The 15,889-nt window shown below is 39.9% G+C and overlaps 1 long non-coding RNA gene across 3 annotated transcripts; it reads right to left on the bottom strand.

Moving 5' to 3' along the window:
- Positions 1–11,265: 11,265 nt before the first annotated feature.
- LOC117560343 lies at positions 11,266–15,575 on the bottom strand. 3 transcript variants are annotated; one of them, XR_004571148.1, is made up of 8 exons: positions 15,271–15,575; positions 14,508–14,577; positions 14,314–14,426; positions 14,028–14,126; positions 13,420–13,531; positions 13,072–13,229; positions 12,780–12,934; positions 11,266–11,395 (listed from the first exon to the last, which is right to left on the bottom strand). It is a non-coding gene; the product is annotated as an uncharacterized LOC117560343 (long non-coding RNA). The 3 variants fall into 3 exon arrangements; XR_004571149.1 differs by having other exon boundaries at positions 14,314–14,577; positions 15,218–15,575; XR_004571147.1 differs by having other exon boundaries at positions 14,314–14,577.
- Between the last annotated feature and the right edge of the window lie 314 nt (positions 15,576–15,889).

Here is a 15,889-nt window from a genome sequence, read left to right as displayed (position 1 = left end):
ACTAATAATACAGTAAACTATTAACACTGTACATATGATTGTTTGCCCGTGGGATTAGGATGATCGGTAGTGAGACCCGTGCTGCATTTTCCTCCGGTCGGATGTGATATAAAAACAAAGCGATTATTTTTGTTGTTGTAAACTCACGTGGATTAAATTTAGTGCATTCATTTCAACTCGCGAACATATGTACATTAAATGATCGTGAGGATGATGATTGAAAATCGTTTGTTTGAGCCTGGATGCATTTCCTGATCTAAAAACATAGCGATGGTTTTGTACTTACGCCAACGTGAATTAAACATTATTTTGTTAAATAAAAACATGGTAAATGATTACATGTCTCTTATTTAGCACAGAATATGATTCTATCCGTGACATATGGATCTTAACAAATATCCGCTATATCAGATACCTGTAGATCAGCTGTTTATTTCACATGAGTTCCAGTGTGGCAGCTTTTTAATCACGGCTCCCCCTGGTGGATCCATGATCCATTGCAGCTGGTTTCATTTTAATTAAATGTATTTATCAAGGGGGCGTTTCAAGTCCTGCGGGGGGGTTTTCCTTTTCAGCAGGGGCCCACCCCGTGCCGATCACGGACCCGCACGGGTTGGCGTCTGAAATGGAGCGCTCCATCTTTTACTGTATTCACCTTTAGTGTCTACCCTTAAAGAGCCTGTGACAGCATCCCAACAACTGTTGTGCAATGAAATATTGGGCTACTAGTAATCTCGAACAGTCAGTTTAAAAAAGAAAAAGCGATACCGTTCCGTTAAATATCAATAATTTCGAACATCGCGGGGAAATTCCTTCGACTCATTTTGAAGTTTTGGGGGAAGCCGGAAGTGACGTCAATGCGGGAACGCTTCACTGTGCGGCGAGAGAGCCAAACACGGACAAAGTGTGTTGTCATGCGTAGAAATGGTGAATTACTGAGTTTGGGCACGTTAATAACGTTTTAATGAAGTTGACTACAGTATATTCATATTTGTCAGTGCTTTCATGTCAATTTGGCGAACATAAACATAAATGATCGTGGTGAAGATGATGATTACATTAGGATTACAAATCGGTAGTGAGAGCTGCTGAATTTCCTCCCGTAGGATGTGATAAAAAAACAAATCGATTATTTTTGTAGGTGTAAACTCAAGTGGATGAAACTACATGTATTAGTGCTTTCATGTCAATTCGGCGAACATATGATAGATTAAATGATCGTGAGAATGATGATTAAAAATCGTTTGTTTCTGCATTTCCTGATGAGAAAACAAACCGATGCTTTTTGTAGTTGTAGTACACCAACATGGATTAAACGTGTGGTTTTTTCACCACAATGTTGGGGAAATTAATGGATAGATGCACGGATTATTATTATTATTATTCCCACTCCGATCGGGACACTAGGTCCACCGTTTCCCCGCAGCGAGGCTCCCCCCGTTGACAGTTTACGTGGGCTGGGTGCAGTGGCGGACTGGCCATCGGGACGAATCCCGATGGGCCGGTACCGAAGTGGGCCAGTCGGATAAGTCACTAGCACATCCCCCATAGGCGGCGCGTGAGGCTCAGGTTTGGGAAGGCTAAATAACTTTTTTTACCTGACGCTGCCCGCCTCCGCCGTCTATAGAAAAGAGATCAACTCAGTGAAAGCACGTCATGTTACGGTCCGTCACGTGATCGTGCTACACCAATTGGGTAGCTGCATATACCGGTATCAACAAACAGATTTGGAAAAAATGGCGACCGCCATGGTTTCATCGAGTAGCGGGGACGAGGAAAACGCACCAAAAAGTCTCAAAAAGTCAAAATGATCAACACACAAACATTGTTACATGCATATTACGTCTGTGAAGCACGAAAAGGTTGATTATTTTACCAATACAAGATGGAATACGTACAGGACAAGCTTACAACGGTGGCATTGATTTTGAAGTTACAAATACAATATTATCATATTACAATAATAATAATAATAATATAATATATATATATATCTATAATAATAATCTATATATATCTATAATAATAATCTATATCTATAATAATAATCTATATATATCTATAATAATAATCTATAATAATAATAATGCAATTCATCAAATTATTATATGATGAATGAGTAAATAAATGAATCAATGGTCATTGGTATAAGTACTGCATTTTATTGATCTAAATTACTTAACGTAACAAGTTAACCTTCTTGGACGCAGCTATGTATGAAATCAAGTCATGTTTATTGTAAGAGTGCATTTAACGTGTACAGGGTAACAATAACAACAGACAGACAGACAAAAAGTCCTCAGTCTAATGGAATAATCCACGAGCTCAGCCAATGAACCTAGCGATGCGAACATGGTAGTCCAGGAATGTTGTTGTAGCTGGAGTTGGCTGATAAACGCTGCTAGCCAATGTTGATTCGATGGTCAACTCTGTTCCCAGATAGTAAAACCTCTCACAAATACCGCGCAAATACCTCGGACTTAGTGATGTATTAAGACATATGACAAAACATGACATAAAACAAGCATACAGCACTGTTTAGAATCCATTTGGTCTGGTTTAGCGTAACCATGTAGGCGGCCATCTTTCACTTCTGTTGACAATATGCAGCTACCCAATTGGTGTAGCACGATCACGTGACAAACCGTGGCACTACTTTTGACCAAGATATTATTACGCTTTGAAGGGACTAGTTCAGCCAATAATTACGTGCCTAGAAGAATTGACAGGAATTTTAGCGACGAACTTTTCTTTGGTGGATAATAGGGATGTGCATCTCCATCACTGAGGCCGATGCGATGCGCATCTCGATACGTTGCCACGATACGATACATTAACGATACATTTGAAACACCAGGCGATGCGATACGATTCACCCCTGTTGCGATACAGTTCGATACGATTTGATACAACATTATGCGATTCGGTGCGATACGATGCGATTCAACACGATGCAAAAATAATGATACTTCAATTTGGTACGACAGAGGATTTTTGTTTTATTCCTTATATGCAGCAAATCATACATTTACAAAAAAGTGCTTTACATATTTGGTACTGCACATCCCATCATGCCGTTTATTTTTTTTACCTTTAAAAGCTCTCCAGAGTACAATTGTATAACACCTCACAGTTAAACAATGTAAGGATGCATTGCTCATGATTAACAATGTGCAAATAACAGCTACCATAGAGCAATGCCCATACAGCTGCCAGCCTGATGTGCTTAACACTCATTCATAGGCTAACTCACCAGTGAGCAGAAAGCGGTGGGTTCTATATGAACAATAAATAATACAAATAACCTTTCACAAACAGGTATTTCATAACTGCTTACAGTGAGGAATACATTTAAATTATTATTGGCCGTCACAGGCTGCTGTAAACTAAACACCACTCTCTCTGACAGAACACCTCACTGAGTGATTTAACTCATATGTCTAACTTTGAGGTTTCTCGTTTCAGCCGCAGACCCAGTGTCGCCTCTTTATGTGCGTCGCTAAGTTCCTCGTACTACTTGTGTACTTTAAATCGGCTCGGCATCGTTAACAATTTGCGAGCGATTTTTCAAGTTGACCGTCTGTGCCGCGCACATATACACATATATATACACATATACACATATACACATATACCATATACCATCGTTACTGATGGGGTGCGGCTGCGGAGTGATACTGTGTGTATGCAAGCCCGCATCTAGGACGGATCTATGTATCATGGCTGTAGACCTGTTAAGTAATAAAGATACCTCATACAAAAGTCTACGGATACCTTATTACTCTCCATGACCTGCGGTCAACTATATAGCCTAGCATAAAGGACTATTACACCGTCTTTCTTGAACAATCCGAAGTGTTACCAAACGTTTGATTTGTAGGTATTTTTCGGTGCGCTGTGTTTCTCTTTCTCCTCGACTTCCGTGTGTGTTGATAACTGAGACTCTCGGCCTCCGTAGTGGCAAAGCAAATATCAAAGATCGTCTCTGCTGAGCGTTGACAAGATTAGGGGATTTTATATGAATGAATCGGTTTTTTACCGATGCAAAGACGGTACGCAATCGATGCATCGCGAGTTCAACCCGGTTCAACCCAAACTGTAGCCGATGTGCACTCTTTCAACCGGTGCACTCGCATCTTGAACGTTTATGCCGGTGCACCGATGCGAATCAGTGAATCTTAACATCTCTAGTGGATAAGCATGACTCGTTCTTTTTTATGAACTAAAGATTATGTAGTTCCACTTCTGTGGAGCGGGATTTCTTTTCTAAAGGACTTTTCGAGGTTCACCTTGCGGCCTAGAGTGCTTCATCCTCTGAACACCACAGGATGGCGACTGTAGGTACGCTCCTCTGAAATGATTGTCCCCTGCAATTATTATTATCCCTCATCGAGTTCGCTATTCAGCTAGCTAACGTTAGCTTAAACAAACGTAACATGCAACGTTAGCCTAATCTAAAATGCTCTTCTACGGCGTACCTTTCATGTGGCTCGTCAGCGCAGACTCTCGCATCGTTATTTTTGCAAACTTTGCAGGAGGCTACTCGTGGGCTTGACCCTCGTCTTAGCCATGGCTTGTATTTGTCTTCTGCTAGTCAACGCTCGTTGAAACTGCAACCTCCTGGCACACAGTCATCTATTACTCTCATCAGAATGCCCAGGTCACACGTAACACAAATACTTGCAGGTCGCGCGCATAGCGCGGGAAGGTGCAGCGGAGCTGTTTTATGGAGAAGCGAAGCAATTATTTTTCTTTTAATCTAAAAAGCGAACTATTCAGACAGACAGCAATTTATTGTAAAAGTAAAGCATTTACATTTTCAAGCACTTTATCTCAATTTCAAGCACCATTCCCAAAATGCAAGCACTTTCCCAACCTTGAAAACACCACGTCAAATTTCAAGCATTTTCAAGGATTTCAAGCACCCGTACGAACCCTGGCTATGCTACCCACAATTCAGTTCGGCTAAAAGCGAGGCAACGTGACGTCACCCCATTCAAAGTGAACGCGTTGGAAACCGTTTTTGAAGCTGTCGAAGCTGTAGTGTGGACGGGCTGTAATGTCTTGACTTACTGTACAATAAACCTGAGCCGTGAAAGATACTCGACCCTTGATCATTCTACATTATTCTCCCGCAATTTGAATGAATCCAAAGTATTTGTTTTTATTTGCTTTTACACATTTAAAAAGAAAAGGTGAATAAAGAAGCACATTCAAACTAAAGTATCAATGTATGTCACATGTAACCAACTACAGTGGAGTGCACCAGCTGGGCGTAACTCTACGTCCGTTGTAGAACCGAAGGTTAAGACCAAACTAAAGTTATGACTAGTGCTCCACTTAGACTTAAGCCCTAAAAAAATGTGTTTTTCTCTTCTTTCCGTTATCCATATTCTTTATTCAATTCTTAGCTTGCTCTGAATGGAGGAGTTCGAGTGTTAAATTGTATAGACGTGTGTTGCTTGGCAACAATTACTGTTTCGCGTGTATTCATGTGGACGCGCATCTTAAGACCAGGCGCAGCTACGCCCGAGACTAGTCAGGCTTGGTGCACTCGGTGTAAATTCGAATCACGAAGTCGATGTAGCTAAGCCCGACGTTAGAGTTAAGCCCTACTTTTTTACACCCAGCTGGTGCACTCCACTCCTAGTGCCCACATGCATGGGTCATATTTAAATCAGTACATTAAATGGCATATTATTCAATGTATGTATTTTTATAAATATATTTATTTTGGTAGGTTTGCTCTTCCGAAATACATTTGAATTATTATAATAAAGTACATGTGTCTAATAATACTTACATACTTTTACTTAAATAAGATATGAATGCAGTACTTTAACTGGTAATGGAGTATTTTCACAGTGTGGTGTTTGTACTTTTACTTCAGGATCTGCTGCCTGCAGCAAGTGCTGATAAAGGGTCTAAGTGTTAATAATGTGATAATAAAGTGCTACTGAAGAGTGTAAAGTGTTAATTAAGGGTACAGGGAACAGACCTGCTCTGTGTATCCGAAGCTGAGGCTGTGAAACAGCGTCCAGTAGTTTCTGGAGTCTCTTGTTCTCCTCTTTGGAAAGAAACAGCTCCTCCTCGAGCTCTGCTATTGTTTGTTCAAACAGAGCAAATATCTCTTCATTAGCAGCAGTGAGTCGCTGCTTCTTCAACGACAGCAGCATTTGGACTTTACTCATGTTTCCTAGATCACCTTTTCCTGCAGACTCCGTTAAACACACCGTTTCTCTCTGCATCAAACTCTCAATCTGACTAGTGTTGCTAACGTGTTTCCAGCTAGCATGCTAAGCTAGCTCCTGTAGTCCGAGGTAAACGCTCCAGAAGAAAGAGCACACAGTCCATTCGGAGGTTTATCCAGACACACAGATGATGGATCAGTAGAGCTGGAGCTCACACACACTTTCTCAGGAACACAGAGAGAGAACCGTAGCGAGGAGACGCCACGTGGATCCAGGTTCTTCTTCTTCTCTCAGTTTTTGGCGGATTGTTAACAGCTTTAAGGTGCATACCGCCACCTACTGTACAAGAGAGTGTATCACCATATCATCCTATCACCACTTGTGGAATTATACCATTGTGTTGTTTACGTTGTTTTAAATTCTTCCAATCAATCCTGTTCCACTCAAATACTTAAGAATGGCCTTCCTGGTATGGAATGCCATTTAAGCCAATATTAAATAAATAAATATATACATAAATAATTAAATAAATACATATATATATAAATATGCCTATGAAATAAATTAGGCAATAAATAAATTAGGCAATAAATATGTATACATGTACATTTAAATACACATTTATTTATTTCATGGGACTTTTATTTCATAATGACACATTTATTTATTTCAAGAGACTTGTATTTCATAATGACACATTTATTTATTTCAAGAGACTCGTATTTCATAATGACATATTTATTTATTTCAAGAGACTTGTATTTCATAATGACACATTTATTTATTTCAAGAGACTTGTATTTCATAATGACACATTTATTTATTTCAAGAGACTCGTATTTCATAATGACACATTTATTTATTTCAAGAGACTCGTATTTCATAATGACACATTTATTTATTTCAGATGACTTGTATTTCATAATGACGCGTTTCTTTATCTCAAGAGACTCGTATTTCATAATGGCTTATTTCATGTGACTTGTATTTTATAATGACGCGTTTCTTTACTTCAAGAGACTCGTATTTCATAATGGCTTATTTCATGTGACTTGTATTTCATGAGACATTTCCATTCCTTATATGCAAATGAACGGGGCGTGGTTAGCTCACAGGTCCAGAGACCCAGACCAAAGCAACAGCACCACACTGACTACTCGCGAAGAGGAAGAAAATGGAGGAGAAGGACTATAAGGCAAACTACTAAATTCTCAGAGTCAGACATCGCATGTAATCTAAATTTCACCCGCCAGAAATGTTCGCTTCTTCTTCTTCGGTGTAAATTGTCCGTTGGCAAACCAGTTGACTTCTTCTTCTCTCGGTCTTTTGGTGGATTGCAAACAACTTTAAGGTGCATACCGCCACCCAGGGGCGGATCTACCGGGGTGGCATGGGGTGGCAACTGCCACCCTAAACAATAGCCTTGCCACCCCAGCTGCCACCCCAGTTGGCATCTTTGTTTTGAAAGAAAAGTTGTTGCTCATCGGACATTTATGAGAGAAAGTCTCTAATGTCCGAGTGCAAGTGAATGCAGCACAAGATGCACGTCATGTAACCCCTCCCCCGGTCCTGGCGCGAGAGTGGAAATATGATTGGTGGCGAATTCATTTGAACGGGACGACGCAAAACGAGAAGCCTTTCGGAACCAAGCACTGAAGGAATGAGGTATTTGCGGTCTACACTGACAGAGAAGAGACTGTCAGTTTGGCTGTACTCAGCATTGAATCAAAACGCACTACAGTTGTTGATCTTAATAAGTTTGTGAGGCGTTTTGCTGAACAAAATAGTAATCGCCGCATTCAGCTGTAATAGACATGCCAACTTGATGCTCTGCTCACGGATGACTCGATGAGAATAACAAACTGTTAAGATGATGACCTTGTATGCGTGTATATATTTGTTTTTCTTTGAGGGGGTCTGCCACCAAAAAACAGTTTTAAGTCCTGAGAAAGTAAAATAAGACGGTGTGTAAAACTACACTGCCCAGCCAACAGAAAGTAACCACTTTGATTTAACTAGGCCAGTAGGTAAGGACCTTCCACTGGATAATAACTGCAGCGATGTTTTAGCTGAATACACGTTTTTTAACCCTAACTGATGCAGTTAGTCACTTCTTTAATGTTTGTTCTTTCTGATGTAAAGTCAAGGTTGTAACTGTATATCAATAATGATATAATTACTTGTTTTTCAAATTTGAAGGAGGGTGAGCAAGCATCTTGATGAACATTCATCATTAACTCCTCCAAAAAATAAATATAGTTTATTCAATACTAAATGAATATGTGAATCATAACAGTTCTTCACTATATCTGTAAAGCGTCTTTGAGCACCTGTAAAAACGCTAACAAATTAAATCTATTATTATTATTATTTATTAACAGTGATTGACAGCTTATAGGAATAATATGATTGTTAATAGTATCATATTCATTCAGACAAACATCAATGAGACAGTTAATTAATGTACTTATTGCAGCAGTCTGCATAGATTTGGAACCCCTGCTGGTCTAAGAGTGAAACAAACTCATTCAGTTATTGTTCAGTTAAAATTCATTAAATTACGTCTGCCACCTTATATGTAAGGCTTTACTGATGTGCCACAATAATATCACCTATGTGATTGAGTTAAAATATTAATATTGTGGCTTTCCAAGTTAACATTGATTGTAGGGGTGTAACGGTTCACAAGCATTTCAGTTCAGTACGTAACTCGTTTTTAGGTCACGGTTCGGTTCGGTACGTTTTCGGTACAGCAGAAAAAATTATCACAAAACATTAAAAACATTTTTTTAATTATTATTAAACTGTGACTAATGTATTCAAATAAATACAACATATAGTCAAATAAACATTAAGGTGCAGCATGTCGATGAACTGCACTAGTACCTAAGCAGCCAGCTTGACATTAGGACTTGCTTGTCATTGTATTTTCATGTTGTTTAAAGAAAGATTAACTTGTCCACATTGCTTGCTGAAATGGCAGATCTGCTGGCACTAACAATGTCTCCTGCTGTGGAGAACACCCTCTCTAGGGACAGTGGCAGCAGATACAGCCAGGTAGCGCTTTGCTAACATGGCAACATAAGGATACTTGGCGTTTGTAATAGCTTTGCCTCGGTCTGAACTTTCTGCGAGTGGTGGAGGCTTAAATGCTAGTGGGAGTTGGGTTTGCACTTCAGTCTTTTTTCTTTTGGTACCGGCGATATTCACATTCGGGTGATGCCTTTTCAAATGAGTGTGATGTATTGCCAGCCGTGTAACCAATGTTAGTTGAACAATACCGACAAACAGCTTTGGTTCGGTCCACCTGTCTTTGTCCGTCATCCTTGTACGTAACTGTGAAACCAAAATGTTCCCAAACCGGAGACTTCAATGATGCTGGAGGATTTTCAGCTCAACTTTATCTGCGTTCGCCATTTCGACAGTTCCTCAAATTACTGACTACATTTGAACGCATCCCTGTGACCAGCTCTCATAGTATGCCTCTCGTCCAATGAAATTACTTGGTCGCTCTATGATATATACCTGAGATTACTTCCAGAAAGTTGTTCATGTTCTCAATTTGTTTACGTTTAACGCTATATTCGTTCGGTACACACGTGTACCGAACCGAAGGGCCCGTACTGAATAATTTCAGTACGGGTACGTGTACCGTTACACCCCTAATTGATTGATATGATTGCGATTTAAATCAGCATATACTTCTGTCAGGGGATGCCACCCCTCAAAATCTCCTGCCACCCTCTTGCCACCCCATGAATATTTGTCTAGATCCGCCCCTGCCGCCACCTACTGTACATGAGTGTGAATCATCATATCATTCCATCTCTTAACTCATGGACATATCTATGATCTAATCCAAAAATAAATAAATTAGGGCTGTCAAACGATTAAAATGTTTAATCAGAATAATCACATCTTAAAAATTAATTAATCAGATTAATCACCATTCGAACTATGTCCAAAATATGTCATTTCTTTATGTATATTGTTGTGGGAATGGAAAGATAAATGAAAGAAGGCGGATATATCCATTTAACATGTTTATTGTAAAAAAATGATGTGTGTCAAAATGAAAGAGAGCACCTATCAATCATCAAACCGTGGGGTCTTAATTCATTACGTATTGATTTCTATCTTACTTAGAAACTTCAGGAAAGTCGACGGGAGGGGGGGGGGCGCTAGTGGAGTGGAGTACTTCGTGACCACAGAGTGTGAACGTTGTGATCAGCTGTTTTAGCGCAGTTCTCCAGTGAAGGGAGGAGTCTCCCTCCGCAGCCGGTTTTGGCGTAGTTCCGTTGTACAGACCGACGTGAACAGCAGCCCTGTCTGTGCACACGGAGACCGACTCTGTCGTCCGGTGATCTAACCGCCTTCTGGAAAAGCTTCACAAGTACGTCGGTACGCAAATGCGCTTTGTGACACAAGTGACGGTACGCATTTCAGATTACGCACATAACCTGCGTACCAGTTATGTGCACCCCTGTACTACAGCAAAAGTATTCTCCGTCGGGACTTCCTGCAACAACACCACGCCGTTATCTTGATTCTGATTGGCCAGAAGACATTATCAAAGATGTTCTATTGGGAAGACGATCACTACGTGACAAAAGTTTTCAAAACCGTTTCTGGTCTTCGGTATTTCCAGACAAGTGGCTGAAATCAATCTTACTAACTGCTGTCTGTGCAATTTACTCCGCGCGAGTTGGCGGACTTTATTTTGCTTACTTTAACATCATTTTTCATGGTGGGGCTAAGCCATTTATTGGTATGGGTGTCGCCTACCCCAGCCATACCCTGTCTTTATAAATATTTGTCTGCTGGCATACCAGCAGACCAGCATTTATCTATCACCAGCTTATGTTAGTATTAAATATACAATGTATTCTGGTAACTATCAAAATAAAGACATTGTATAGTGTTCATAACAGTATTTGTATTTAATAAATTATACTTAATACAATAATATTACAAAAAAAACCTACATCTAAATAAATATATCATCTAAAAAAGATGCATTTGATTTAAAAATAACAAATATAATTCAAAATGTAAACAGCAACAAAGAAATTATAAACATTTTTTTTTCTTTCTCTTGTTAATATCCATTATCTTCTCTGTTATGTATCTTCCGGTCTTTGCCAATCTGGCCAGCATTTCTTGGTCCTCCACGTCTTTCTCGTGCAGCCACTGCTTGAAGCAAACTGAAAATAAGAAACAACAATGTTTTAACAAATCTTATTCAATTATGTGATGACAGAACTGTAAACAGAATAGCTGTAACTTTAACAAAATAAATAACTCAGTTTCCTCTAATCATTAACCCATGTTTGTATCATTGAGTTAACTATGTGTGTTGCTGCTAGCATACATAATATATACCCGACGTGGAAACGTTACTCGTGGATGGGGCTACAGAGCTACTAGAAAGACAGTCGAACCCGGTGCATTCCTCCGTCTGAATGTGGAGCACTTTTGCTAAATGTTTAGACAAATAGCTTGTGTTACCGCCCTTACATGCTAAATTCTTATTGCACTATTGGCAATGAGCATTTTCCACCTCAAGACCAAGCCCCCAGGAAGTGTGCCGGACTCTGAGGAAAATATTCGTTGTGTCCAAACGGCGGTACTACAATTTCCTTATCAGTCTGTGACGTCGACCGGCCCAGAAATACTTTTTCCCATTGACTAACATTGGGAAAGAGACGTCTGTAACTCGGTGGATCATTTTTTTGAAACTAAATAAACTACCCAGTATGAACTATTGTATAGCCATAGAATCATTAAGTTCTTAAAGTTGTAAAATGCACTAAAAGCCGAATCTAGATTTATTCTCTCTCTCCATTCTTTCTAGTGAGCCGAGAGTGTGTGCTCGGGGGCGGGGCTTAAGGGGCGCATGCTCTGTGAGCGCACAAACGGGTTATTCTGCTCTGACAGCCAGGCATGACGGGTAATCTGTGACGTTTCGCTCTCTCAAAAGTTGGGCCATTTTGACTTCATGCGCCAATGAGCAGCTCTCATAGGAAAGAACGAGACCCCTCCTCCGACGCTGTATCCAGTTCTTATTATACATCCATGCTCAAGACGGGTAACATAACTACCCTCGGGGCGCTTAGTTCTCTCCGCCATGTGTTTGTGTGCGCGCACGCGTGTGTGTGTGTGTGTGTGTGTGTGTGTGTTGCATGCATGTAGCAGGTTCTGTGTGTAAACTGCCCCACCCCCTCGCACACCGACAGGGGAGAGAGATCTCGTCTGGATTGGAAAGATCGAAAATAAATCATAGACGCACTTTTGTAGTCTTATTGCATATTAGAAACGGAGTTGCAGTAAGACTGCGATATAATGTTTATGTAGATATAATACATATGACATCTATTTTTTAAATGTCTCCCGTAACGATAAAAAGATTGATAACATTGGACGTTAACGGTACCACGGTCTTTAATAATTCAGCCCTGGGGCCCCGTTAATACTGGGGCTCGGTACCCATCCCTAGTTTTAATTATTACATCATCAATATTACATTTCAAATAACCAAGTACTTGGTGTCTCACAAAGAGCAAGTGGCTAGTGCTGCTAAGAACATACCCGGTGATGGTGATGATGGTGGCTCTTCGCTGCAGGATCTGGTCGATGTCCTCCTAGCAGAAGCGATTGCCTTCGTCGTTCTCGTCCATGATGGCGGCGTAGGCTCCTTTCCTCAGCAGGTCCTCGATCTCCTTCTTGGAGAACTGCTGGACCGGCTAAAGGCGACGCAGAGAGACATTTACACAAGTGGATTTAGAAAACTCTTTTTGAAAATAAACTAAGCGTACTGCAACAGCGACTGACCCAAAGATGACTTGGCATCTAGAAATATGACAGATTTTCTTTTTCTCACCCCGTTGTTGTTGCCACTCATGCTCTGCAGGACGGGACGGTCCAGCCCGAGCTTCAGACTAGCTTTATCCAGCATTTCCCTCTCATAGTCTCTAGTGATCAGACGGTACACCTCCACCGCCTTAGACTGGCCAAAACGATGACGAACCGAGCTTGAGCCTGAAATACAAAATTAAAAGAGGGGTCAAAAGAGCATCATGTGCAGCTGCTGTTCAACGTTTTTAAGCATTAAATGGGAAAATATACACTTAAAGAACCGAGGGAATAAACGGAAAGACTGTTGTTGTTGTAGCCCTATTGAACTATCTTTAGGACGGACAGAGCAGATATATATATATATATATTGTACCTGCAGGTCATTTTGAGGGTTCCAGTCAGAGTGGAATATCACACAGGTGTCTGCAGCAGTGAGGTTCACAAGCTCTTGATCAGGTGTTTGATGTGGGCTGGCATGATCCTTTCTGCAGCGATGAATAAAGAAAACAAAGAAGACATTATTAATAATAGTAACAACAATAATATTAGTATAACTATTTATATAGCACTTACACAATAATTGCAAAGTGATTCTCACAACAAAAATGAAGAACAAAACAATAAAAAAACTAATGATTATAGGAATGTTAAAATACAAAGAAATGCTAAACATTCTGAGAGGCCGACTACAAAAGGTAGACTCAATGGCTCTTGATGACATCAATGAGCAGTCCCAACACATGCTGCTGTATCAAAATAAATAGGTCCAGATTTCTTCTATTTAGTGTTGGATGATTTGTTGTATTGATTGCTGATGGATGTTAAGATATGTTTTACAATTATAACAAAAAGAGTATTGTAATTGGAATCAAAAAGTTTACAAATCGTAGTTTTAATAAAATGACTAGCAATATAGGATTTATTCAACAGCGGTAAAGCATTAAGTTACTAAATTAACGTACACTGAACTGTAAAACTTACCACTATTTAGGAAAGGACCTGATCAGAAGGATTGACTAGTAAGACAGCAAAGAGGTGGAGGAGGTCTCTGTCATGTACAACCATTGGTAGATGTTACACCTGAAAGAAAGATAAGGAAATAAGACAACACAGGAGGACAAACACCTTCTTAAGTAAAAGACCAAATCATGTCAAGCTTTAACCTGAGGCTGTTTTTTCAGTCTTCACAATGCACTGTTGGAAATTACATTCCAAAAGCTAAATTCAAACTCAACACCATAAATAACTGGGTACCAAAGTGCTTTACCTGATAGGACACGTTCCACACGGAGCAGCAACCATCCGGCTGGGCCGTATGCTGCATATCATCTCCTCCCTCTCCACTGTTTCCAGTAGATCTCCACTGCCTGTCCAATAAAACTGAAATGCCCCAAAACAATCATATTTCAAAAGTTAAAAACAATAACTTGCTTTTGGCATTCAAATGTATTATAATCTCACCTTTTTCCTGGATGTCAGGAAGGCGTTCCCTTCAAGTCCGCAACCAGTCATAGGAGTTCAAATGCAAAGCCTGAAAGATGACAAGAGCGGGAGACTTACATGTTACAAGATAAGTAATACCAGAGCAGTGTTTAGGACATGCAGAGAACAGATCAAATCCCCTGACAGGCTCACACACTTGGGTGATGTCCTCATCTGATAATGATGTTTCATTTTTAGCAGCAAAGTAACATTACTCAAGGTATATGTTGGACCCAACTCATGTACAGTATGTTTTGCATCTCCTCAACAATGGTCTGTATAGTTGAGTAGAAACAAACTGTCCCTACAGTTTCAGGTAGATTAACAAAGAAAAGTTTGCAATGAAGCACAAAACCCCTCTTTGTATTAAGCTAGCTGCCACAGAAAGTACAGCTTAACATGCTAACCTGGTGGAGTTAGCTAACGTTAGCTAACTTCATGTCCAACACAAAACCTCTAACGTGCATTACATTGACGATTTTAAACACAACTTAACTCTCTCAACTTGTAAAATAACGTTAATTTAACATACCCTTAAATAACTACATCACGTTTTTCAGGGGCAACACAAACTGCCGAAAAGGTTAGCTGCTAACTGTTGTTAGCTAAGACAGCTAGCTCGTAACGATAGCCTCCTAGCAAACGTAAGGTTACGTTAACATTAAACGTTGTAAGAAAGCAAAACGAACCTTCGAGACATATTTTACTCTCAGACTGGGTGTAATTGTGTAGCGTTGCTTACCTCCAGAAGGACTTTTAGCTGTTTCCCAGTAGAGACTAGAGAGAGCTGTCAGAGCGGTTGCTCTCAGAAGAGCAGCATTGGGCGGACCAGATAAGACCAGATAAGACCAGATAAGAACCAGTTAAGTCTTGGAGCCCACCGACGTCTTCCATGTTGTTATTTTCATTTAGTAGTTTGCCTTATAGTCCTTCTCCTCCATTTTCTTCCTCTTCTCGAGTAGTCAGTGTGGTGCTGTTGCTTTGGTCTGGGTCTCTGGACCTGTGAGCTAACCACGCCCCGTTCATTTGCATATAAGGAATGGAAATGTCTCATGAAATACAAGTCACATGAAATAAGCCATTATGAAATACGAGTCTCTTGAAGTAAAGAAAAGCGTCATTATGAAATACAAGTCATCTGAAATAAATAAATGTGTCATTATGAAATACGAGTCATCTGAAATAAATAAATGTGTCATTATGAAATACAAGTCTCTTGAAATAAATAAATGTGTCATTATGAAATACAAGTCTCTTGAAATAAATAAATGTGTCATTATGAAATACGAGTCTCTTGAAATAAATAAATGTGTCATTATGAAATACGAGTCTCTTGAAATAAATAAATATGTCATTATGAA

This window comes from Gymnodraco acuticeps, unplaced genomic scaffold (genome assembly GCF_902827175.1).
Source record: "Gymnodraco acuticeps unplaced genomic scaffold, fGymAcu1.1, whole genome shotgun sequence".
Lineage (NCBI taxonomy): Eukaryota > Metazoa > Chordata > Actinopteri > Perciformes > Bathydraconidae > Gymnodraco > Gymnodraco acuticeps.
This window is presented reverse-complemented; position numbering and strand designations above follow the sequence as displayed.